Source organism: Cyanistes caeruleus, chromosome 5, assembly GCF_971803275.1.
Source record: "Cyanistes caeruleus chromosome 5, bCyaCae1.hap1.1, whole genome shotgun sequence".
Taxonomy (NCBI): Eukaryota; Metazoa; Chordata; class Aves; order Passeriformes; family Paridae; genus Cyanistes; species Cyanistes caeruleus.
Window position 1 is genome coordinate 40,102,498 of NC_141705.1, and position 27,709 is coordinate 40,130,206.

Here is a 27,709-nt window from a genome sequence, read left to right on the forward strand (position 1 = left end):
TGTCTTGTGTCTCCAGTGCATCACATATAGTCATACAATAGCCCATTTCATATGGTTATTTGTGATATTAAAGTTGTATCAAGTTGCAGAATAAAGTAAAAAAAAATAACATCATTGATAGAACCACAAAATCATTTAGGTTGGAGAAAGCCTTTTAAAATCGTAGTGTAAATTGTAATCAAGCTACTATAACTGTCAGCTGGGAACAGAAGCAAAGAAGACATTTCTTTGAAAAGGAAAATAAAAAATCTATGCCAAAATTCAATGGGATTAGAACCTATTGTTTATGTTATAGGACTCCTTTGTATAACTACGAGATATCAAATTGAATCCACAGATTTCTCTACAACCTGTCCACATACTTTAAAATTTTTCTTAAAATGTCTGTGCGTTGTAGGCTTTCTGAATTTCTGTTTCAATATTTCAGAAATATAAGATTAGCCTACCATTAGTAGTTCTAGTTTATAATTACTTTCTTGTGCAATACTTTCAAGAAGATACCAACATTCAAGTGAAAAAGAAAAAAAACTTAAGAAATCTCCATTAAGCCCTGTGTCACTCTACTGCAAGATATCAAAGAAGAAACAAAGCCTTCCCTATCTACCTTTATTCCATATAAATATTTAAAATTGTTTTATAACAATAACTGACACAGTTATTAAAATCAGTACCAAAAGAATGAGAATTTTACAAGATTGGCCCATGTGAGCACCTTAGTATAACTTTCCTCATCTGTTACCTGATTGGAATGTATCAGTGTGATTGGTCAGAGTGAGTAAAGTAGAAATGGAATATTGAGTTATTTGTATAGAATGATGATATTGATTGAGCTAAATGTGTACTTTCTCATAGATAATACTCATCAGGTTTATATTGTCATGGGATTTTCTTTGTGGTCTAATATTGTTTGAAAGTTACTTCTTTGTGGAAAATACATAGATGAAACTTAACCTGGAAAGAAATTCTGTCTATTTTCCAAATTCTAAAGTGTTCCTGGTAAGAACTGTTTTAGGACTAGGCTTAATTCTAATTCTAGTCTACTTCTCTATTACTAACAAGCAAAAAAATGTTGACTTTACAAAATCCTTAGAGTCAATGGAAAGATTTTTTGTCTTTCCATGAAGCAGAAGATATAGTTCTGACATTGCTTCACAGCTGTCTATTGTTCAAGATCATACGAAACTTTGTCCTTCCTCAAAAGTCATCAGAATCAAATCTTATTCTATAGATAATAACTCCATTAAAATTGTCACTTTACCAGGAGGTGCAGTAGACTGACTGGCATATAAATTGTGTGGTCATGCAATCATAATATAGAATTAAGCTAAAACATAATCTCTTTTTTATGAGTAAAAAAGCAATTATAGTTTAGGGTAGGAGGAACATCCACTGTGAATTCTGTTTATGTGAATCTTTTTGCACTATGTGATCATGCTTTCTCAAAATACAATAAGCTGAACATAACAGGGCACAAAATTGTTGAGGTCTGAGCTTTTCATCCTGTCTCAAATTTGCCAAGTGCTTGAATATATAAAGGAACTGTTTCTTTGATGAATCCATATTGGGCAATCAAAAAGAGTTGAGTGTTTGTCAAGGCTAATCCTTGTAAATTTGTGTGCCAGAAACAATCAGACCATTCTGAAATATGTACTTCATACATACAAAGGAATGGTCTTCTATTGAAATACAGCAAGGAAAACAATTCAGACTTTATTTACCTGTCCAAATTTCTCATGAGCTCAACAGCTTCTCTTGAAGACTGCTTTTGTGACAAGGTAAAAGAGGGTCGGCAAAGATAATGGTAGGTTTTTATGAGAGGCGCAGAAACATCACATGAGAAATGTTAATTGTTCTAATAAAGCATTCAGAGAGTACTACACCTGCCCTATGCTAAAGTATGGTTTGCCCTACTGCCAAAAAAACCAAACTGAAAGGCTTTCTGAGAAAAGGAACAGAAAAAATCTGGAAGTTGCCAAGATAGATAAAGGTTACTAAAAATAATAATATCCATAAGTAGGATAACTTCCCACTGAGTTTGCTAACCTATTTTATAATTAAAGGGAATATGATGGTGTAAACATTATACTAAAGTTAAGCTGAATAGCAGGATAAAACAATCCCAAGTCCTGAGAAGGGCTTGGATTCACATTACTTCTGTTCTGAGACTGGAAACATCATTGTTGTAGCTTCTTGTGTCTCAGAAAGGTCTAAACTCAGAAAATGCTTGGTCTTCTCTCAGGCACAACTGTACTAATACAACAGAAAGGTAAGTCAGGTGTCCTGCAGGGAAGAATTACTTCTCTTAAATAAATAATAGGGAAGATTGAATGGACTGTCAACAACATGCTAATCATCTTCAATTCTGCCGCCAGTAACTGTTCCCCACAGATCATAAAAGATATTCTGATTTGACTTTTAGATGCCTGGCCATCTGTTTCCTGAACATCTTGTATTAATTGTCTGAAGGAATAGAAGTTTGGCAAGCGCATGTAGCTTAACCTGTCCATTTGTTCACATGAGATGCATCATTAGCAGCATACTATCTATCGTCCACAGTTGTCTCTCCCTTTGACAAGCCCAAAGTAATTAGGTCTGTGCAACATGAATCCTGTCACACTAGGAGAGTCAATTGTTAATACCGTGTCATATTTAGGTAATCTGTCTGTCAAATGATTGCTCACAACAGAAAGGGACAGAATTAGTGTAAGTAGTGTCTCTCTTGACAATGAAACTATAAACAGTATCTTATGTGACAGTTTTTTTCCTTGCATAGGTAGCCCTGCAGTCTTCAAGAAAGCTGGGTTTTAAAATGGAAAAAACCCCACTGATTTCATTGGTGTAGTTAGCTTAGGGTTGTGCAGTCTGGTCATTGTTTTCATATCTTGCATGTTAATGCAAAAGGAATAATCATTAGCAAGTTCCTGTTATTCTCTGACTATTTCAGATGAGTTTGATGCTGCTCTTAGATCTAAAACTCAAAACCACACTGAAATGAACACACTCAGAATCACAGAACACTCTAAAGGGACCCACAAGGATGTCTTGTACAGAGATCAAGCACACAACATTGACTCTAACCAGCTGAGATAACCTAAGTCACGCATTAGTTTTGGTAGGAATTTTTCTCTTTTACATAAAACTATTCACTTCTCTGAATGGTTATGGGGGACCTCAAAGCTTAATTAATGAGTTGAAAAATGCATTAACTATAATTATTTATTTACTTTTTGAAAAAGGGAAATAAGTAGGAAAAGGTTGAAGCCCTGAAATGTCACCATCACAATTGTGCTTGGTAAAATTTCATAGCATTCAGGTCAAGGATACATTAATGTCTGACAAATCACATTATAATCAGGATTTGAACTATATTTAGTCTTATTCCTTGTTTGGATCAGTGCTAGAAAACCTGCAAAGTGCTATTGCAAATAGAACATTCTGGCAACAGATTACTTGCTAACATTATTAGCAGTATACCAGATTTCTTGCAGCTAAAATAAGACTTAAGGAGAAAAATCAATCAGCTATTTTTCACTAATGTCTGCTGAGAACTGAGTCATAATAATAGAAGTGCAGACAGTGAAAATATTCTATATCATAGGATTGGTTTAATACTTGAGGACAAGAGGATTGCATCTATGCTTTTCTTGTTGTCAATGGACACATGTATCAGTTTTAAATGAGGATCTTTAAAAAGAAAGGGAAGGAAAAAACCCTAAAAAATGGCAAAATAGAAAAAGAAGCAACCAAGACTTGAATTTGTACATTTAAAACACAGTCAATAAAATGCACTGCTGAAGAAAACCAGTGCAAATAGTGTGTCTTCTTTTTTATGTTTATTTATTAAAAGTATTTTCTACAATTTATTTAATTTTTTAGGGTTTGAGGACAGATTTCTTTTAAATGCATTGAAAGGACACATGGTAATCTAATCTCATAGGTGATAACTTCATTAAAAGTTTGTGAACTTTCTGAATTCCTTATTAGTAGCTTTGTGCATTAGCAATAACACAAGTTCTGTGTCCTTTTTGTCCCTACATGTGAGCAAGCTGTTATTTGATTGACTCAAGATCTGATTTTTAAAAGCAGTATACAACACTCCACATGAAAAATCCATAACCACTACTAATAATTTATATAAAGGCTATTGTAAGTGTTCAACACAGTTTTGATGTGAAAAAATGTGGTCATATGTACATATTTTGAGGAATTTCTTCAAATATTTCTTCAAATATTTATTTTAATAAGATATTCTGCCAAAATCCACATTTAGTATTTACTTTTGTACATCTACATTCATACTATTTATATACATCATATTGTCCATTAATGTTACGTTGCATTATTTTTTAAATACTTAATATTTTGAAATAAGGACTCAACACTGATCAAGTATCCCTGAAATACTTTTAAACCACTCTTCTGCAAAGTTTTTAATAATACTGGATAATTTCCTTTTTCCCCCTTTGGTTTCTCTTCCTTACCCCTCTTCTTGTGTGAGCTGTGATCAGCTTCAAAGCAAAAGATTTTTTGAGGGACTGAGCAATGGTTCTATGTTGCTCCAGGTGCACCTGATACCTTTTAATTGAGTTGAAATAGGTCCATGGTGGTGCAGGGGGGAAGGCTTTTTTAGTTTTGAGCAAACCTTTCTCTTTTATCCTCTTTAAAGTACCTTCTGTAGGCAGCAGCACTGAAGCCAAGGTAGCAAACTGTGCTTCGTGGGTGAAAATAGTACTGAACACTCGGGCCAACAAATGCTGCCAGAATTTCACATCTGAAGTCACTGTCCATGCTTCAAAAAAAGCCACAGTGTGGTATCTTCATGAGATATCTGTTCAGCATGGCAGAACCTATAGCTCCATTTAAGAAAAAAATTATAAAAAAAAAAAAATCCTAATTTAGAGATGGAATTTGAGGATAAGAATTCTGAATTTTTATGCATTTGGTAAGTAGCTATAGAGAAAAGCATATACCTTGATTAAAGAGACTGATTTCTTTCCTTTATACATCTTTTGATGGAATTCTTAAAGGAAAATCTTAAAAAGTTTTACTAGTATCAGTCAATACTGTACTAAAAGAGTTCACAGTGCAGACCAGGAATATTTACATCTTCAAAAATACAGAAGTTTGGGAATTTTTTGACCTTTCTTTTATTTTCATACTCCTGACTCTTCCTCCATATATATATATATATATATATATAAAAATTTTTAAAACTATGTTTGCCTTTCCTTTTTACATGGATGAGCTGCCATTCACTGAGTGGGACCTCTAGTCTCAGCAACTGAGATATAGTAAGAAAGACAGTAGGAGAAGAGAAGGTCATACTGATTTTATGGCTGTAGTCTCCATACAAATTGTTACACTTCTTGTTGCTTACCTACAAATCCAGTCCTGTATAGATTTCAGTTTAAGAGCATTCCAGCATAAAAGAACTCAAGATGACCCACTGCAAACAAGAAGTGTAACCAAAGCCCAAGCACATCAGAAATACTTGTTTTGAAAGGCACAAGCTAATTAGTAACTTTTTATAAGCAACTAAATCAGTTTTTTTTCTTGTAGTCACATGGTTAGAATTCCATAGAAGCCCAACAGGAACACTGAGGTTAAAGTACATTATGCATATGCATGTATGTTTGGAATTGGTATGCATTTTTCAATCTGGTCCTATCTTATAATTGTACTTCATAGGGAAAATACAGAAAGTTTCAATTTTTAAGACATTGCCTAATCCCCCAGATTTTCTATCATTTTAGGGCTGGAAGCCAGTCTTAATAGTAGTTGAAGAATTCTCTTTAAATTAAGCATAGACACTCATTCAGTATTTCCAAGGCTCACTTTGGAAAATCCCAAAAGGACTTGAGGTTATGAGCCTGATATAGAAGAATCACTATAAAACATTTGAGAAAAGTACTGTTGTGCTAAAAGAAAATTAAAATCTATGGTTACAATATGTTGAAAAAGAATTTTTTTTTTCTTTCAGGAAAATATAGCAAATATTTAAAAATATAATTTTAAGAAGGAAAAAGGAGAAACTATAATTCATATGACATTTTTAATATAGTTCCTTTTTCCTTTTTTCTTTTTTTGGAAAGAGACTGCTCACTTTGTTCTTGAAAATATTAAAAGCAGTTATCCTTATGGTTAGGTGAAGGAAAATATAAAAAACTCATCTCAAGGTAAAAGTAAGAAAGAAGTTATAGAAAAAAAGCTTAAAAGACTACCTTTGATTTTACTTTAGCATAATTTTCTTTCTCATTCTTTTTCTAAACTTTAGGGTTTAGATCAAATGTGTAAATCCTTTTAGTATCTTCCATGGAAATTAAAGCACTTGACAACAGATTGCTTTCTTGTATTAGTCAGAAGTACCCACATCTGAGATAATAAATCTGAAGTTCATAATCTCTGGGTCAGAACCACGATATCAGTAAAAAAGATGTTTAAAATTATAAAAAGGAGGAAAAATCCCTTTGCATTACTTATTTGCACACTGTAATAGGATTGAAATAGTATTTGTATCAATCTTTGTTAGTTGCTATAACAAATTTAAAATTAAAAGCACATCAAGAAATTTTGCTGGTTTTAAGTTCATTAACTAGCCATTATTTTGGTATTACAATTATTTGTGTTAGCTTCTTTCTACTTACATGGATAGATTCTTAGTCTTTGAAGTCCCTAACACTATTTACGTGATATTTGAATTATATATTTCTTTCTTTCACTGATTTGCTTCTGTTTGTTACCTCGTGGGTAGCTTATAGAAAGCCTGAATGAATAGTGCAGTTTGAGGGAGTTTGGTTTTAAACCTCATTATGTGAAATATAAAGGAATTTAGTAAGAGAAAAAGCCATGAAATTAGGCTGCCCACATTCTACTGCTCACTGCAGAAAGGCTGAGAAAAGAAAGGATATCTGACTGATTGCTGTTCAAAATGGACATAAAGAGCAAGCAGTGATCAGAGAAGCAATAGCAAGCAGTCTGCACATGACCCAGTAACAAACTTCAAGGCAGACTATCTGGCAAGCAGAAGTCTTGTTTAACAGGGACAGCAGGGGTCTTGGAGCTGCTTAACTGGAGACTTTAGATCTGCTAGCGGCACCCCAGAGAGATGGAGCACCTGGGAGTCAAACACTGGTGAGGTCTGGGAAGGGTTTTTCCCAGAGTCCCAAGACTGGGTGATTATTCAGGCAGCTCCTGTTTGAGGTGGGTGTCTGTGCCAGTCCTGCTCTGTTAATCTGTTTGTAATCAGCTGTGTCTGCAGAGACCTTGTGTGTGCCCATGAGGGGGCAGGGGGTAGTGCTCAGCTCCATTCCTGGTGAGGCCTGGAAACAGGCTGGAGCAGATCCTCTCAGCTCTAGAGAGGATATATATATTTATATATAAAATATAATATGTTGATATATATATAAACAATAATATATATATATATGTTATGTAATATATATATTTGTACATAACATATATATAAATATTATATATATATAATATATATATATTAAATACTCTAAGTTTGCCTACTAATCTTAATATTTCAAAAGATAAGGTCTGCTATTGTTTGGTTTTTTTTCTCCCAGGACTGATTTTAAGTCACTTGTGGGTTTTTGTTTATTTGTTGTTTTTTTATGGCGGGTGTGTGAGGTTGGGGATGTGAGTTTTGCGCACTTTGGTGGGGTGGGGGTGTGTATTTTTTTATTTGTTTTTTCCCCCACTTACTGTATCATTAGCTTGGATCATATTTGGAGTTTTGGCAAGAAAGGGAAAGTTATTTCAAGGTGTTAAACGTGGAGGTGCGATTATCTGTTTTGTTATCTCAGTGCAAAATTCATGTTTCAGCTGGACTCAGTACAAATCTTGATTGTCAGGAAGTGACCTGAGATATCCTGACTCCCATCTCCCTATAGATCCCATGTTTTTGCTAGCTTTGATGTTTAGGGCATCCAGCCTGCAAACCTGGACTGAACTTTTGCCTTCAGAAAAGAGATTCTGCTTCAGGATTCCTTTACTTTTTCAATAATTCATGGTTCATGCATTACTGTGTCATGTCTTATACCACAAGTCTGAGGTGCAATTTTGTTCCCATGAAAAGCTGTAGACCAAAGCACTTTCTTCCATGACTCTTATAAAGATGAATTACTACAGGGTGGGTTATCAAGGTATTGAAAGGATTGAATGAGGTTAGAAATGTCTGCAGGGGTTTACTTCATACAGGAAAACACTTTTGTGAAGAAAAGGGACTAACACATAGTATCACCTAAAAGAGAGAACGTTCTTTTCTGAGTCTCTTGAGGCTATCATAGAACCTTATTAGGGAAAAATAATAGAGAATGAAATATTATTGATTTAGATTTAAAGGGAAGCATAAGACTTGAAAATATATCAATTTATTGTAACTGTTACTAGAAAAAAATTGGCATAAGAAAGAGTTTATATTACACTGATATTTTTATTTGCTCTTTTTACTTGCTTATAACATTCTTACTTTTCTTAGCATTTGGCCAGCTAAACAAGGACTTGTGGTTTACACTAATTTTTTTGTAAGCATTTCTTTTTCAAGGGATTTGCAAACTAGTGTTTTCAAGGCACAAGTAGAAAGCACTCCAATTTCCTTTAGATATTAATCCTCAAGTGCAGAAATACATCAGGCAGCACTCAGGTACAAAATGTTGACCTAACAAGATGTACCATGATATGATCTTGCAGTATTATGCTTTACTTAATACTTTTCCCTGCCTTCATGTCTGGTACATCAAATCAGTTTTGAACAACATGTCTGATACATCTCAGAGAGTTTGTATCTAATACCCCCAGAAGTCCAGAATATTTTGGATTTCATAATTTTTCAAATTCAGCATATTCAAATATTGTTGCCTATGAGAGTATGCAGTCCTAAACAATTCTTTCTTGTGGTCATGTAGTCTCTTCATTATTAGCTCTATGCAGATATGACAATATAATTTGACACATGGGAAATCATTATTGATTTCAGAGATTTATGGCTTACTATTTAAGAAAAATTAAAATTTTGTGGCTGATAACTTTTTTTTTTACCTCCTGCTATGCCTTGTCTTAATCTAGGTTACAGTGCAGTAGGGGTTACCCCATAACATATTATATGCAGCATATCCCTTTACTTGAAAAGAACAGTCTTAAAAAAGTAAGGTCCCAGTTCTGTGTAAATTTTAAAATAAGTGTACTTTAACTCCTGTCAGTGATGGTCTTTCTCAGGGCTTTTTTTTTTTTGTACATGGAGCTTTATTATAAGTACTTCCTGAACTATGGAGTTATTTTAATTATTGAAGAAGATATTAAGTCTAAATGGAAATTGATCACAAAATGGAAATTGAATTTTAGTGGAGGCAATTAAAAATAGCATAGAAGAACCTCTGTATTGGAATAATTAGACAGTTACAGGGAAATATCATGGATGAACAAGTGACAAAAAAAAAATCATGTGAAAATGTTCAGCATCAATGAAAGTGTATAGATTCTTCTATTATTTCCTCACTGCCTTCATTACTGTTGCCTTGGGCATGATTCCATTTAACAGAGGGTCACAAAGTTTTTGCATACTCAAACCTCACAAATCAGGAAGGATTCTAATCACCCCAAATTTTTTTATAGAGCAGCCATCTCTGAAACCACAGGCAGCACTGCCAGAATATTTGGGGAGATAAGGACATTTAAGAGAAATAAAATTATCTGAAATATTCTTCTTCATAAATGAAGGTAATTTAGAATAGGGAAGAACTAATGAGCTGTAAGAGGTCAGAAATTAGCAGTCATATCTCACTGATGCTGTGACTGGTTGCAGTTCAACTAAAACAAAGATGTTACTTGAAATAATAGCAATAAGTGTAATTGAAAATCACTGATAAAAGACAAAAACCAAGGAGAAACTTTGAGTAAAACATTCTTTTTCTATGCCCATGGTTTTCAAACAGGTGTGGCAGCAGTTTGACACCATGCAAGCTGGTACACCAGGCAATCTTGACATGTCATAATGTCATATAGTGTTTGCTCTGCTGTTTCTTACTGCTCTATCCCCTAAGGCAGCTAAAAATACTTTCCTGCTATCACTTTTTATGTAAACAGGTGTTTTAATGGCTAGTGATGACAACTGAGATGGGAACATCCGTAAGTTTTCTATTTGACATTTATTCTATGTTGCTTCTAAATACACCTGTTCCTGCAGCTCTAAGTTAGTTTTCTTGGTGGTATGCTGGTTGCAGTTACGTCTTGAAAGTCTTGAGAAGCTAAATTCTGCTTCATGTGTATTTTTTTTGTCCTTTGGAGTTTGTGAGAATAATCACCTTTGACTCATGTCTATGAATTTTCAGTGAATAAGCTGCATTACCATATGCCAGTAGAGACTTTACTTACAAAAGGAGGAAAAAAGGTAGTTAAGTAATCAGCATGTATTCATTGTGCTTTGCCCTCTGTGCTCCAGGCACTCAAAAACAACAGTATACTGCAGGAATTCTCTCTCTTTTCAGTGTCTCTGATAATTACCAACAACTTTTATACAGGAAATTTGTGTGTCTGAAATATTGAAAGGATTTGTTCTTGCCTGAAACGTTGCTGATGGATGTAATAGGTAACGTATAATAGCAACATTTTCTTATAATTTATTATTCTCTATCTCTTTTTTTTTTTTTCATCTAATTTCTCCAGTCTACTAGTTTCTCATATTACTACTAGGCCTGGGGACATTTTACCAGAGCAAAATAATAGCTGCTGGAGACAGGAAAGCAGGCTGGCTTGCTTCTATTTGCATTCGAAGGAAGGGAGGCAGGAGCAGTATTTTTCCTAGTGTTTTCACTGAAGCGTGTTAATTAAATATTGCAAATTATATAATTTCTTATGGATTCCTTAAGAGATTGTTTCAAGGTAAAGTATTTTGTACTACTGTGTTCCTTTTTTTTCTTTCATTTTACTTCTGCCTTTTCTTTTCTCCTTTTAAGTCTTCCTACACCGTGGACCACTTAATCTCTTCCTTTCCCTTAAGCAGTAACAGATTTAGTTCCTTCAGTAAGTTTGTTATTTTCCTAAGAAGTTATTTTCTAATTTCTATTTTATCTGAGGTATGTATTTTCTTTTTTTCAGTTTCTAAAGTAGCTTGCATATGTTGGCTTAATGTCATTTTTAGAATTCTCTTTGAACTGCTAATGACTTATTGTCAAAGCAATAGTCATTAGCAATAGGACATGGGATCCCTGCCATACCACATATGCAATTACTGTCATAATATTCACCTTATATTAAAATCTAAGAGATTTTCTATTCAACAAAAGAAGTCCATTGCCAGATCCATTACAAGTCTCTCTAAGTGTCTTCTTTCTGTTAAATAGCTATTTATATTAGTTCTGTGTAGTGGATCAATTATTAGAACACTGTAGAATTCATGACTAATGGAGTAGGCCTTGTGAAAAGATCATTTATTCGGGTTTTACAGGGAGTGTAGTATGTTCCTTGGTAAGATACTGTAAAATAAAAGTAACAATAAATACTAAGTTAGCACAGAGTATTTTCAAGGCTCATCACATTTTTCTGATGATGTAATCACAAAAACCTTTCTTTCACTAAAGACACTGGAACTGTAATTTCAGAGTGTGATTGTTAGAGGTTAGAATCAAATATTTATTTTAAGCTTATTGTTCTCTATAACCTTGTTTTTCTAGTTATCATTTCTTATGGTATATTCAAACCCTGATAAATATTTCTACTATTTATAACCTGGTATTACACACGTATTCAAACTTCTATCAGATCAATTAATGGCATTTTATATTACAAGAAAAATACCTTAATTACAGGGGTTTTTATCTCTTTTTGAAACAAGCCAAACAGAATAGACCTCTAAACCTGCCTCGCTTCAAGTGTTATTCAGTTCCACTGATTTTGTTGCATTTTTTTCATATCAGGCAGGTATTATGCTCTTTATAAGATGAGTTTACTTGCATTTTAAAAATAATTAAATGAATGTGTTTGGACTAGATAATTGTATATCCCTTCCAACTGAATGATTCTACTTTATTATAAATAAATAAATAAACTGGTTCCCTAGAATTTTAGAGAAATACTTATGTCTGGTTCCATACTGGTTCCTGGAAAAATCTATTTTTTAAGACCATTTTAAAGGAATAAGGTCCTTAGGTCAAGATTCAGGCTGAGAGTTTGAGAAAAGTAATTTTTGAAAAAAATATCATGTGGATTTTCTGTGAGTTTAATCCCTATGCTTTGGATTGAACTGTGTAGAAAAATCGTGTCCGTGCATCTTTGGAATTTAAGGGAGAGCTAAAAAGAATTTTTATTTGTGGAAGACTTTTCATGATAACCATGGTAGTCTGTGAGCAAAGATTAAAAACTCTCTCCTAATGAACCTATTCCTCTTCATAAACCCACAGGTATTAAAGTGAAAGAGAAGATGAGCTTCTTTTAAATTTATAATGTCAAGAAGAGAGAGACATTTACTGCCATGTAGTAACATATATAAAAGGTTAATCTTGGTCCAGAAATCCAAGTAGAATAGTAAAAGCAATGATTGGTTACATAAAGTATTTCTGAAATTATGGACTTCAGAAACATTTCATAATCTTCATTTTCTTGCAGCACTCAGTAAACAAGGCAGAAATTTTCTGTCTTTGTTAACTAAAAATACTTCATGGAGAACTACAGAATAATTAATCATCCTGCAGGATTTGGAGTTTTCAAAGGCATATTTCTGAGCTACTAATCCATTCCTGAAAGGGTTTTCTGAGTTTTTGCTCTCTCATGAGCTTGGTTCTTAGTAGCCCAAATCTGCACAGAAAAATAATACAACACTTTTCTTAATCTTGGCATTTTCTGTTCCAAATCCTTTTATATAAGTAGTTTTCAATTAACTTGCATTTTGAATTATTTTTTGGCACAGAATCTGGGTTTTTTCAGGTCAGTTTGCATCAACATAAATAGCGTCAAATGTCCTTTTTATTTTTATTTTTGTGGAGAAGGCTTGAACTCAAATATAGAGTCTGATCAAGTGACATTAACATAAATTTATATTTTTCTATTGATATTACTATGTTTTCATCCAGGCCTTTAGATATTCTTTGTCTCTAGATTTTTGTATTGCACAGTTAAGTCTTCTCAGATTTTCTAGAAACCAGCAGTGGCACTGATATTGTCATTTACTTTGCTTTATTTGACACTTACAGCTGTGTAGTGGGTATAGTTGTGAGTAAAATAACATAGGACTCAAAGGAAATTAGTCTCAATTAAACAAGAAAGACCTCTATAAATTAGCACCCTGTGGTTCCAGCAAAAATGATACAGGACCCTGTAGTTCCTGTGTGGCATCCCTTGTTTATTTGCTGAGTAGCACTGGAGTGAATGGACACTGACTCATGACTTTAGATCAGCTTGCTGTTTTCTTAAAACTCTGACATTTGTGGCAAGAAAAAGAAATTTATTTCTGCATTTTATATCTTCAGCAGATAATTTATCCTTCTATCTATTCAGTACTCACCAGAAGTGTTCACCAGTTGATACACTCACCATAAAATGTAGAATGTAGTAACATTCACCAAAACAAAATCTCTGATCCCTCCACTCTGTAATGAGTTGTTTAACTCAAATTCTTTTTTCCTCTGTAAAAGCAGTCACATTGTTTATATCTGAAAAGAAAAAAACAACACCTCTGGCATCACATTAATCTGTGGACCCCAAACCCAAATGGACTCAAGGTGAGCCTGGAGACAGCAGAGGATCAGTGAACAAAGGTAGGCAGCATTTTTTGTTAAGCAATATTTCAAATTCTTCTTGCCATTTTTCATACTCTGGGATTTATAATTTAAAAAAAATATCCACAACAAATTTTTTTATTCAACAGACCTGAGTTCAAATCATTTCACTGTTGTACTAGATGAGATTTAAAAAAAGTCAGTACAAGAATAACAAAGGTGTTGTGCTCTCTGGATTTTTTTTTTTTTTTTTAACATATAGTATAAAGAAAAGCTTTAGTGTCATAATGTTCATGTTGAAATAGTTTAGGTGTGCTCTATGTCTTTACTGTTTCTATAAAAACTTTTAATTGCTTTTTTTTTCTGTGGTTTTTTTTAAAAAAAAAAAGTGAATAGAAAGTAAGGATATTCTTCTGTGAAAAAAGTAATGCCTCAAATGCTGCCACAGGATTAATTTCAAGATCTGATTGTTATGGAAGATACCACAAGGTAACCACAACGCTGACAACTCATGGAGTTCAGAGGTGCAACCAAGTATCTCTAAGCTTCAGGGACGTGAAAGTGTATTAATTGTGGCATTCACACACCCTTTAGATATTTACTCTTGTTTTTAAGAATTTGTATTACTTTGGAGGAGAACTGAAATTGAGGACTGGCTGAATGGCAGATCCCAGAGGATTGTAATTGGTGACACAGGGTCTAGTCAGAAGTCTGTTATAAATGGTGTCTCTCAAGGGTCAATACTGGACCCAGAAGTAGACTTTAAATCTTAGATTGAACTTAGATTTAATCTTAAATTGAAAAAACAGTTATAAACTCTGCCAGACTTCACCGAAATAAAAGCAGTAGGGTTCTTCCCTAGGACAGGTTTCTGACAAGTTTTAAATCTCTTTTTAAGCTCAATTGATTTTTGTTTTGTTCTGAATTTGTTCAAGTTACTGTTCATGGATTCTCCCCTCTGTTACCAATTTCTATTAAATCTGTGCTCTCATTGTTTTTTAATAAAAACTAGATTTCAAATAGCAAGTCCATTAGTCAGAGTAGCATAAGAAGGAGTCCACAAAACATTTTGAAATTAACCATTTAAAATTGATCGTTATAACTCTTGGTTACCTGCAGTTATTTTTTGTCTGTGGGTCCAAGGTATAAGCTCAAACCCAACACCTTTGTGCACAGCATTTAGTTGTTGTTCTCTTTGGAAAAAACCTTATAGAAACTTAGCTCTACTTCTGTTAATTTTTTTTTTTATTATTTTTATGTTTAGAACTTTTATCTTTCACAGCTCTTGCAACCTCTTACCTGCTCCATAATTATTGCCTCTATTGAAAAGATTACTAACTGTAATTCATCTCCCTCTCATTTTCACTTCTGCAACTTAAAATGATGCCTTTTTTGGCTGTTACTCTATTAGAAAAAATTGGAGGTTGGTGGAATTTTGAAATACAATTGGTTTAGTTTCAGCTCAAGTCTTATTACAGTCCTGAGATGTTATGGTGAAGGTATATAAAATAATCGCAAACAAAAGGAAAAAGAAACATAGATCATGGTAAATACAGCTGTGCTTGATGCTGTTATTTAAGATATAAACCTAAAAGCCAATAAAGAAATTAAGCATTTAGCTGGATTGAATAAAGCGGATACATTTATACCCAACTCTAAATATGGAAGTAAGCATACCAATAAAGAAAGCCATTTAGCAAAAAAACCATTACTTGGATGTGGAAATTTGATTTGGGATAAATTATTCTAAGAATAATGAAGCAAGAGAAGAGTACAGGCATGTGTAAAACAGGAGCTTGCTAAGCTCTCAGTTGCCAGATGTCATTTTAATACACCAACTAAAATGAAAGAGGAAGAAGCCTCAGCTAGAGAAAGGCATGCCACTATTAGAAGGAGGAAGACAATGCACATATTTATTGGCTCAGCTGAAGACAGCACTTTGTTCTGCTTTATAATGTACCATGACTGTGCTTTGGAAAGCCAATGGGCAATGCACTCCCCTTCAGCATTTCCCTGTACTGCATCTGAAAGAACAATGGTGGGGTGGTGGCAAGTGGTAGCTCTTCCCACAACTCATCAACGAGGAAATAATACCCTAATCTCACCTTTACAAAAGGAGCAAATGGTCTTGCCACAGGAAAACAGTAAACTGCACCATTGGAGAATTACGCCATGGTAACTTTTTAGATTCCTAATGTGATAAATTTTAATTAGCAAAATTATGAAAGTTTCTCTGTTTTCATAGGGCAAGTGCAGTGTTGAATACCAAAAGATTACTCAGCTATATCAATTAATTGGGGATGACTTAGTATTGAGTTCTCAGTAGAATATTCATGAAAATTTGAAAAGAAATAAAGAGGAAGAAATAGAGAGGAGGATTTTTCTCTGCAGAGGTCAGGAGTCCAAAGTAAGATCTCTCTTCAAAAAGAAAAAGGAGATAGGATTTTCCTTAATTCTCTAACAAGAAATGGCAGGAAGCTCAGTTGACACATGCATATTTTAATTTTTTAGGAGAGAAAAAGAAGGAATTTTGAGTGATAAGGTATAAAAGCAGACTGAAATCAGGAACAGGTATGCACACAGCTGCTAGTGGCTTTCTTTTAATGTGTTTTTTTAATGTCTTTGTTGTTAAACCAAATTCTGCATTATTTATATTTGTGCGCAGAGAGGAAATACAGGTAAAAATGGTACTGTGTTTGTTGGGAAAAATACAGCATGAAATTGATGGATAAAAAAGAATTTTGCTGTGAACAAAAACAAAAGGCAGGAAACAAGTATGATCCAGGCTTAGCAACTTCACTGAATGAGAAATGAAGTTATTGGAAACAGATAAGAAAGAAAATAATGGAAATCAAACAACACCAAAGAAAGTGAGATTGCTAAGCTAAAAAAATAACAAAAAAGGGTCTAAAAAACCTGAAGAAGTATATATATATATATATATATATATATATATATATATATATATATATGCTTTAAAAGTGTAAATCAATTAGTAAGATAGTAAAGAAACTAATATTGTAGGATTTATGTCAGAGTAATAATTGCAAAAAATATATTTGCAGGGAAATGAATGAGTTAACAGTGCTATTTCCAGTATGACAAGTAGGAAAACAGAACAAATTATATTTCAGCTACCTGGGAAATAACATAAGTGTGATGGAAGCAATGGAAGAGAGTGAGGAGTAAGTTTTTATTTTCTCTGTCTCCTAGTTCTTTGGCAGTGAGGTGAAATTGCCATTTCACCTGGGCATCACATCACCTACAGAAGGTGGATTTTGATATTCTCTCTTCATTTCCATTATTTAATAAGGGATAGGTTGTTTTTTCCTTTGTGAGCACATTGCTGCAGCTGTAGCCTTGCTCTGTATCTGTGCACGTATTGACTATGAAAATGTTTTGGCCACTGCTGCAGAACAGATGTGCTTAAACTTCCTCCTGGAGAAACTCCCCAAAGAGATCAAACTGGTTTAGATTCAAAAATAAATTTTATTCCAAAATAGAAGTGTATTGACTTTCAAAATGAAAACAACTCAAAGCAATGAATAAGAAAACAAAAATGGAGAGTTTTATATGCTGCCCATTTTGTCTCTGTAGACTGGAACTTACTTTTGTGTTTCAATTCAATTAGTTTGATACTTTCTGCACAGCAGCAAAATTTGATACTTTCCCCTCTGTCCCAGAAAAGCCCTATCCTCTGTGTTTGTGGCCTTGCTACCAGACTTGTCTCTCTGCTGTCTCTTAACCTCTACATGAGCTCCAGCCTTCAGGCTGGATCTTGCTTGCCAGCTCAGCAACCTTTCCTACCCTGCATACACTCAGAAATTCCCTGATGACATGAGTGGCATTCTTTTCCAAAGGGCTCTGTTGGAGCCAGCCTCTCCTTAAGGCAAGGAGAGAAACATGCTTGGGAACACAGACATAAATTTTAGCAAACATGGTCAAGTGTGCAAGTACAATTGTCTACTATAGACTGAAACACTGTATATTTCAGGATGGATACCTGATGCATTTTTATTCAGATTTTTTTTGGTTTTTTTTTATATTTAATTCTTCAATTGCCTTAAAATTGCATTAGCATACCTTTTACTTATTGGATGAGGCTTGATTTGAATTACTGGGAGGCTATGTGTTATTAATAAAATGTAGTTAATGTTTCAAAATAATTTTAGCTTCTTGTTAAAGTAAGCTTCTTTTATGGTGGTGGTAATTTTGCTAGCCTTTAACTAGCCTTGAAACACTCCTTAGTGAAAACAATTTCTAGGACATTTATCAGACAATTAAAATTGAGATGTCTGGGCAGGTTTTCTAATGAAGTATTAATACTGTACACTTTTATTTCTTTGGTTTGCTGTTATGTTTGTATGTTTTGTCATGCTATTTTGTAAGTCTTTTATCAAATGCTACATTGGTAACCCCCTTTCCAACCTGTCCTTTGCAGTTTGGAGTGCTTTGCTTGTTTTGTGCTCTTGCCACTTCTCTTCCTACAGATTAAACCACTTGTACAGAAGCAGTCAATAGCAGTACCTGATGGTGATGGGAGCACAGAGCAAAAAAAGGAGGATTTTCTACAGCTCAGAATCTCAGGCAAGAATGTAATTTCACTGTGGATAAAACACAAACACAACAACCCAAACCTGCAAATCAAAACTAAAGAGACATAGCCAATTCAACCAAACAATACTAATCTAGATGGCTAAAGATCTAATATCACCTAGACTGAGAAAAGTAACCTTGCTATAAATTCATAAACTACGTTCTTTTAGTTTTCCTTTTAATCTTTTTTTTTATATGTATTCTTAAAGATTGTTACCTACATGAGTTCACTGAGTTGCAAATATTTGGTGTAAATTACCCCTTTTCATGTTTCTACAGAATAGTTTCGTTGAATGGTAAAAGATAGAGAATTTCAGCTGCTTCATTGAACAATCTTCATGTAAAATGACTGGCAGAGTATATTTAGAAGAGGTAAGAAAAGAGGAAGAAAAAACGAGTTCTTGTTGCTATTAAAACTGTTGCAGATCAAATTTATTGGAAAAGTAAAGCATTTCAAAGGCTTTAATTTCATTGTATATTAAGATGCAGTCCATTGATAACAAGTGGTTCTTGAGGACATGCTTTTTTCTCCATAGATAATTTCCTAAAACAAGTACAAATTATAAATCTGTCTCAGCAATATGTTTCATGTCTTGTAGATCAGAAAATGTTCTTCAGCTGGATGACTTCAGTGCTAGAGAAGCTGTATATAGCAAAGCAAAAGAAAGGAGTCAGGGAGGAGAAAAGAACAGTAACAAGGAGAAACTCATCATTTTTGCTTCTACCTCTGAATGGGGGCTGGTGTCTCTCTAGGAATCAAGGTGCTCAAGGTCCCTTGAGGCAAAAGAAAATAAATTGCCAGTAGCAGACAAGGAGAATGCAATTGTATATAAGGTGGGTGAAGAGAAGAATCTCTTTGTGATTGCTTTCTAAACCATCAAGAGGGTCTGGAGTAGGACAGCCAAGTGGTATATTTTTCACTTTACATATTTTGTTCGTGGCTGTGTAATTTACATATAAAATTCATAATACTCTATATTCAAAAATGATGATCAAACCTGGTTTGCAAATTACAAAATGTGTCTATCATTAGATAATGTGATTTACTGTGCTACTATGTTATGCTTAGCTCAATTCTTAAGGAATATCATAGACAGTGATTTGGAAAAGCTCCCCCTCCACAGCAGAAATATAATAATTTCTTTCCTAAGCAGAAACAGTAAGAGCCGTTAAATATGTTGTCAATGCATAATTTGCATTTTAATAGTGATGAAAGTATCCTGATAAATTACAGTTTTCTTCCTTTTTAAATCATGCATATAACTCCTGAATGTTGTATAATATTATCACTGGATCATAGAGATTTTCAGCTTTATCTAATATCATTTGTTATAAGCACCAAGATCGAGCTTCCAGCTCTTCCTGATTAACAGATAGTCATATTTTTTTCGTTTCTGCAGCTAATGTCACAACAAGAATAATATTACTTAAAATAAGTATCACTTTGAAAAGAGGAGAAAAAAAAATATTTCACTTTAACATATTATTTTCCTCTTGCAAATTTTCCTTGTCAGGTTCTTCATAGAACATGCTGTTCTCTCTCGTGACACAATGCCTAACAGTAATATTTAATTCTGTAAAAAAGACTGAAACATGTCTAGAAAATAGACTGCATTTCATGACTCAACAGTGTCTTTCTCATCCTGGACTTTCTCTCTTTATTCAAATTCACACATTTGAGATGGTTCCTAACAGCCTTTTATAGCAGCATAAGGTAGTGTAAAAGGTACAAGCACAGACTAAAAGCATTCTACCTGACTACACATGCAGGCCTTTTTCCTGTTTCACTAACACTTAACTTGAAAAAAATATTACAAAGTAGAGGATCATTACTTTAGACTGAGTGAAAAGCACCTCTTCATCTAGAAGAGGTCAAAGTAGATGAGACAGTGAATGTTTGGAGAGAGGGGAAGAACAGTTACCTCACTCATGACCGCCGACACATCTTTTGTGCTCATTCAGGAGAAATGTGTAGGTGTATTCAAGCTGCTTTTAGTGAGAGGGTACTTTTCTATGAAAGTTTCTTCTGGCTAAGTTCACTTAAGAACAGGTAGTGTTTTTCTTTTCTCCTGCAGTCAGGGGTCGGGAGATTTTTAACTGCTGGTAAAATGCAGTGAAAGGCTCCATGCTCTAAGGCTGTAATAGTTGCTAGTTGCTCTGGGGAAACCTGTAAATACAATGCTGCCTCTATCCACATGCTCCACATAGCTCAGGAAATCCATGGTATGGCCATATCTGAGCTTTCAGTATGAGACCTATAACTTTCTTTGTGGCATGATGGTTCCCCTCATCATTATTGCTTTCTAAAAATGTAATAATACAGTTTGAGAGAATGCAAAATACCGGTTGCTGGGCAGTTGCTCAAGAATAGGATGAATCTTTTCCATCAGAAGGGGACATTACAGGTAAGATATACCATTGTGTGTGGTTTCTGACCTTCTGTGAGTTAAAAACACAAGCAAATTAAAAACAAACAAACAAACAAAATACTCCAAACAAAAAAAAAAAAAAATCCACTGAAACAAACCAAAAAACAAACTCATAGAAGCTTCAAAAATCACAATTCTTAATTAGAAGGACAAGGCCTACATTTGGAATACTTAACAGCACTTGTGAGTAAAAGTGTTCCTTAATCCAAAAGGAGGATCAACCAGGGACTATGATATAAGACCTTGGATGGCACATAAAAACTGATGTGTTCTTACCTGCTTCTAAAATCCTTGCAGCTATGGTTTTATAGCTGAACTATTAGTTTATTTTTATTCTAGGAATGACACATCTGCACTTCACTTTATCCCCAGGCTTAAACATATTATGCTTTAACTACTATTACACCATCTCTTTCATCCCATGGCAGACATATCACTTTGATTTTATTTAGTTTTACTGAGTGCTTATTTTATGACAGGTTTCTGTTTTGTTTGGATTGGGAGGGGGAGGGAGTGTTGAAAGGAGGGGGAGGAGGGAATGTTGAAGGTATTTTCACCTGTATTCAGACTGTTCTGTACCTTGCAAAAGTGAAGTTATATTCCTTTTAAAGAAACATTATTTTCAACTGTAAATATACACTATTTCCTGTGACAAAAGAATATTTCATGCAGAGTAATAAAAGAATATTTCTGGTGATGAACTGCCCTAGAATGAAATGTTTCTCTTTCTTATTATAAATCTATACAAATGCTTTTAAAATATATTTGTTCATTATGATATATGCACAAGCATCCACATTTTTACATTGAAAATGTAAAAATGCCAAATATACTGGTGTGTGTCAACAAATATATTCATTCATCCATGCAAAAACACTTCAGATGAATATTTGTATCATCCTTTGGTTTGCTACACACACACATGTACATATATAACACCAGAAGACTGACTACTTCTTTGGGTTTTTTATCAAATAATTGTACATTAACCCAAAATCATATGTAATATGCTGCACTGCAAATACAATTAACAAAATTTTATTGCAAATGTCTTTAAACATTGGGGAAGGTGTAAGCCAAAGGATATTTGTCAGTGCAGGTTGAAATGAACAATTCAATTTGAATGACAGTTTATTTAGCATCTTGTAAGTGTTTTCAGATGTCACTTTAACAGGTACTGCCTCTGGGGAAAAAAATACTCTGAAGACTTATGATAACCCAGAATCCTTATTTCATAACACTTTTAATTTAACATATTCAGGTGAATGTGGTAAACAATGACTCTAGCCAGTCATTACAAATTGAATGTATATGATACTTTTACAGTGATATTAGTAATTATTAGGGTGCTTGTCCTTCATGTTGTTCATTCTTGTTGAAAAGCAAAATTATATAAAGCTGTCCAAATAATATTATGTTGATAATCTTTGCACAACTCCAGAAAGTCCAACATTTATTCTCTCAATGTCTCTGACATAAATATTTATCAGAAATCCATTTTTTTATAGTCAAGAATAATTATCTAAAATTTCTAGGTTGCACTATGAGCTTGATAACAAACCCAAGCAATATCTTTGAATTCAAACATAATTTTAATGTACATAATGTTTATAGAAACTGGAAAAAAAAATCATGCTCCTGTTTTAAACCTCTAACCCATTTTTCTCCCACTTAAGTCTTATTCCCAAAATATGTCAGTTCTGTGGTGAATATGGAAAATAGCAATGCAATTTTACAGGGTAAAATATATGCAACAAGAAGCAAAATTTTTAAAAAAATTGAATTATTGTTTCATATAACACAAAGTGAAGTTGTAGGATTTATTGTCTCAGGTTGCAGTAACAGTCAGAATGTAGGGACTAAGAAGTATGAAATCTTCTCAGTGACCATCAAACATGACTGTGTGGATGAGATTATCAGAGGCTTAGAAACCTCTGATAATCAATACTTGAGGGAGGCTGGGAATCTATGTTGTTTTCTAACTTGTTTTACATATTAACAGATACTTTTGAAAATACTAGACCAATCAATGAACAATATGCTTAGTAAGTATATATTATAGTTTATAAAAAATTTAAATTTAAGTTTCAGTCCAGGAGATAATGCTAACTGCCATAGAAATTTTCCTAATTTTTTATAAATATATTTCTAAATTCAAAGATGAAAATGCACCAAAAAAAGGTGTAAAATTTTTTCCTGGGCTTTTAAATTGAAAATTAAATGTATGTGAAATACTAAAATAAAAGGAATTCAGCCCTAAGGAGAAGAATAAGAGACTGCAGCAGGTTTCACATTGGTGCTATTATGACATGTGAGCTTGAGCTCAACTTCTTTTGAAACTGAACTCTCTCTATGAATAGTAATATATTAATTATTTTATATGTGTATTAAATATATATATATATTTATTTTTAGTATAATAACTATTATATAGATTACATCAATAATTTATTATTAGCAAAATATTTAACTAATTAAATATCTGTTTCATAGAGCAGATGTAATTTCTTGTATGAACTTGAGTTTGATCTTGAGAAAATTACAACAAGCTGCACTCATGGTCATTTCTTCAGACTGGAAGAAACTTGTAGTGAATAAATCTATCCTCTAAGGATTCAGTCCCCTTTTGCAGGAATAACAGAAGCACTTAAGATGGTGACACGTGTCTCTGTGTTAGAATGCTTAATTTGATTTTTTAATTTGCTTATGCCACTATTCAGTCTATTTGTTATTCCAGTTTCTATTTCCTACTCTCAAGAGAGTAACTCTGCTTTCCTGGCATGTTAGAATGAAGTGAGGTACTGGGAACATACCATAGGTGAAAGAAAAAAGAAGGAATTATGTATAATGTTTCAAAGATTATGTTTTTTAAAGAATATTTCTTAGCTGTAAAATTATCATACCTATGTGTAATCTGTACCACCTATGTTATAGCATTAGAGACTGATCAGTGAAGTTTTCTGGTTAAAATGACAAGTTAAGATATGAAACAGCATTTTCCACCATTTTCCCTTCCTTTGCTTCTTGGAAAAATCTTTATTGCATATTTTAAATAGTTTGTTGTGTTTCATAGTTTATCCCTATGCTAATTCAAACATGGTATTTCTCTCTATGCTGTTACAATGCCTGGAACAGCATATATTTTAGATGGTTGAAATTAATTTCAGTGTAAGACTTTCATGAGTAAGCCAAGGGGAAAATGAAACAACCAAAAAAATCATTTAAAGTAGAATGCAGGAAGAATGGAGGAAATCATAAAGATTTATGAAGGATAAATATTCACAAAAAAAAAAAATTAAAAGTTAATCATCTGGGAACAGTGGTTTCTAATTAAAAAAAAATAAACAATGTAAATTATCTCAAGCTGTTTTGTCTATGAAACATATTTTGCATTTGTACTTATCTTCCTTTCCCTGCCTTTTATATCAGAAGGTGTTTTGTGAATAAAGTCAGGGTGCACCTCTCAGCTGCTTTAAGAGGGGGAGAATTTCTCACACAATTCAGAAAATGTTTTGAGAAAGGTGTTTCTTGATCTAAATATTAAACAATCACATTTTCTCCTTCATTTATAGTAAATTTCTTACAATCTCAGAGAAATTTGATCCATCACATAGCATCCTGAGTCAGTTAAAGGTGTTAACTAGACACAGTTTGGATTGGCCCCTCACTTGGAGGTTTTGGCACCACCACTCAGCTGGAAGAATGTTTATAAACCTGCTGCCATGCAAAGTTACCCAAGCTACTTCAGAACACTTTTAGTGTCTGTTCATACTAACTCCATTCCACTTGAAATTTCATAAAAGAGTAACAGGTTATTAATATGGTATTGGAAGAAAATATTTTAAAATATCACAGCTGTTTTTACCACCTGCCTCATCAAATTTGTTCATCTACAATATATAGTGATATTCAAAACAGAAATTTCAAAGCAGACCAAAAAACAGTATTTCTATTTATATAATTCAGTGCAGCACTCTGTAAAATGCAGTCTTCTCAGCTTATACTTCAGGCTTATTTCACAAGGTCTTCCTTAAAAAAATACAATCCTTATCTCTAGGATGTTTCATGCACAGCCTTGCTGGCTGGTTGAGGGAGGGGATTGTCCCTCTCTGCTCTGTGCTGGTGTGGCCTCACCTTCAATATTCTGTGTGGGTTTGGGTACCACAGCATAGGAAAGATATGAAGCTATTATAAAACATACAAAGTAGGGCTACAAAGATTCTGGGAGGGAAAGAATATATTTATCTTCTCTTTTTTTGGCATTTTAATAGATATTAATCTTTTAGAATATGTCTCCCTTAAAATAATTTAAACGTGGTTAGAGCTTGAAATAGGACTTGGAGATAACCAGTCATGCACAGCTTGGGAGGACAGTCACTGATGGGAATGGCTTACAGAGGCTCGATTATCAGACCATCCCAAGTCATTGTTGTAGACAGAAGTAGAATAAGTTAAATGAAATAAACAAAATGTATTATTTTTCTGTCAGTCTGAATATTGTTTACATTACTGTTAATTTCTGTGCTAAGACTCCGTGTTCTGTACTCTGCACGACAATTGCCATGTTGCTATATAAATCCTCTCTTACTCATGGAAAACAGAAGAACTCATTAAAAAAATTAACCACATGTAACAGGAGATATTTGTCTGCATCTCTTGACTAGACAAGAATGGCTCCAGAAGTTACAGCATGTGGCATCTTGTAGCATTTGAACAAAACTGAGAGTTTTTTTTCATTTATGATCATTTTTCCATTCTAAAAGATAAAGCAAAAATCAGACATTGCTGACATTTTGTAGAAAAGTAAAAAAAAAAAGGAGAAACAGAAAGAGAAGGGGTTTGGGTAACAAGGATTCAGATAAGCTTTACCATGGCAACTACTGTACCACAGGAAAGGTCGAATAACATGAAGCTGGAGATTAGAATGGAATGACAGTGGTGTCACTAACACTCTTCTTCCTTCTCTCCAAGGAGGTATAAATGCAATCAGTTTTCACCGATAGATACCTTTCTCCTCAGGAAAGATGAAGATGACCAAGAGAGATATAGAACATTTTATTATTTTTTCCCTATCAAAATACAGAGAACCAGAAAGCATTTTTCAGTCTGCCCCTGTGATGGTGTTTGGGTCACTCAATTTGGTCTCTGCTGGATATGTTAATAGAAGTCCTGCTACATCCTATTCCTGCGAGCTATAAATTTTGACAGCCTTTTGAAAGCTTGTACAGTAAAGAGTAGATTTTAGATTAAATCATCTTGAAGACTTACCTTGTCCAGAAAGGTTCCAAAGTTTATCCAAGTGGGTAAGTTTTTCTTCTTGACAGTAATAACCTTTGGATAAGAATGTATGTTGGTTCTTTTGAGGAGTTTTCTTGAAATAATTATGTCATTCTTCACCCTTACTGCAGGCTTACTGTTGGATGATAGATTTATTTATGGTGATGACAATTTAAACACCTTCTTCCACTTTTAAGAATATTAAGTGTTGATGCAAATCTTAATCTATATAATAGAAGATGAAAAATGTAATTTAGCATTGGTACTATGAACATAACTTAATGAAAAGATCTTTGATGCTGATAAATACAAACCTAGCTAACATGTCATCATGAATAGATAGTTTATTACAGCAGCTAGAGGGACATGTCTCCTGCTTAGAAGTGTTCCAGTTGTGGTAAAGGGTTAAGCAACACCTTAATCAGCATTTGTAGGTGCTTTCTGCAGTAGCATAGCTACTGCTAATAGAGCAGTCAGTCATCAGTAGGGAAGAGCAATTCTGTACTTAGCTTAAAAAATGAGAATCCTGGACTTACGGAAAGGCCAATGTATATTTGTTCAGTCTGAAAAAGAAAAGGCTTAGGCCTGACCTAATTGTGACTCTCCAGTACCTGAAGGAAAGGTTTCCTTCATGACAGGTGCAGAGAGATTTTTACAAGAGTATGTAGAAACAGGACAAGAGGGAATGGCTTCAAAGTGAAAGAGGATGGGTTTAGGTTAGATATTAGAAATAAATTTTTTACTCTGAGGGTGATGACGCACTGGAACAGGTTACCCAGAGCAGAGCCCCTCCCTGGGAGTGTTTAAAACCAGGCTGGATGGAGCTCTGAGCAACCTGGTCCACAGTAAAGGGGTTTGAACTAGATTAACTTGAAGGTGCTTCTGAACCAAATCATTCTATATTTCTTCACTTCTGTGATTCTACAATGAAAAGTGACTCAGTTGTATTGTAGGTACATATGCATGCTTCTATTCTCCTTGCCTCTGATGCTGGCTTTTTAATAATCACAGTTTAGACAATTCTCAATAAAGTTTACTGACATGGGCTAGCTCATAAATAATGGGGATTTCAGCCTAGCTATCATTATATTTTCAACATGTAACTTAGAATGTGTTACACATTAAAGCATTAAATACCGCTTATCTCACAATTCTGGTAAAAAAAAAAAAAAAACTGGAAAAAACATCAGTGTGGAGAATAAATATTTTAGGATGCAGAGTTTTCAGTTGATGCAGCAAGTCTGGCAGAGGTCAGAGGTAGAGCAACAGCAGTAGTATGCTGATTACAATGTTCTCTTTTCTGACTGTACAAAATGTCTTTTTCTAAGCTGTTGTTTCGCTGAAGTGCATCTGACCTATCTCTTCCCCTAAGTGTAGAAAGTAATTCTTTATAGAAAGCCATAAGCCATAGTTATACATGGAACAGAAAGAAGATGGCAAAATACAGTGTTCCAAGTGGACCTGTGGGGATAAAAAGACCTCAAAACAAACAAAAAAAATCTAACAGTTTTCCAGTCCTAGACATCAACGTTAGTTACCAAAACTAGAATAAGTATTGAGCATAAAGATTGTGTAAAAATTTGTTGGTTTACTGAAATTATGTGATTTCTTATGTAAAGCTTCACTCTGTGCTGCCACAGTAGACACAAAAAAGAAGGCACAGTTATAAAAAGAAGTTCCCATTCTGAAATC

At 33.8% G+C, this 27,709-nt stretch overlaps 1 long non-coding RNA gene across 9 annotated transcripts in view; it reads left to right on the forward strand.

Annotated features, from left to right (window-relative positions):
- LOC111928362 (uncharacterized) overlaps positions 1-21,452 on the forward strand; it is a 178,761-nt gene extending 157,309 nt beyond the window's left edge. Inside the window, exons 4-11 of one of the 9 annotated variants that reach the window (XR_015286682.1) lie at positions 10,524-10,591; positions 13,635-13,754; positions 14,105-14,204; positions 16,227-16,286; positions 16,781-16,900; positions 18,206-18,302; positions 18,591-18,683; positions 18,911-21,452. This is a non-coding gene — a long non-coding RNA (uncharacterized LOC111928362). Of the gene's footprint in view, positions 1-10,523; positions 10,592-13,631; positions 13,755-14,104; positions 14,205-16,226; positions 16,287-16,780; positions 16,901-18,156; positions 18,303-18,590; positions 18,684-18,910 lie in introns of all 9 variants that reach the window. The other 8 variants (XR_015286687.1, XR_002864056.2, XR_015286688.1 and 5 more) reach the window with 8 other exon arrangements.
- Positions 21,453-27,709: the final 6,257 nt, after the last annotated feature.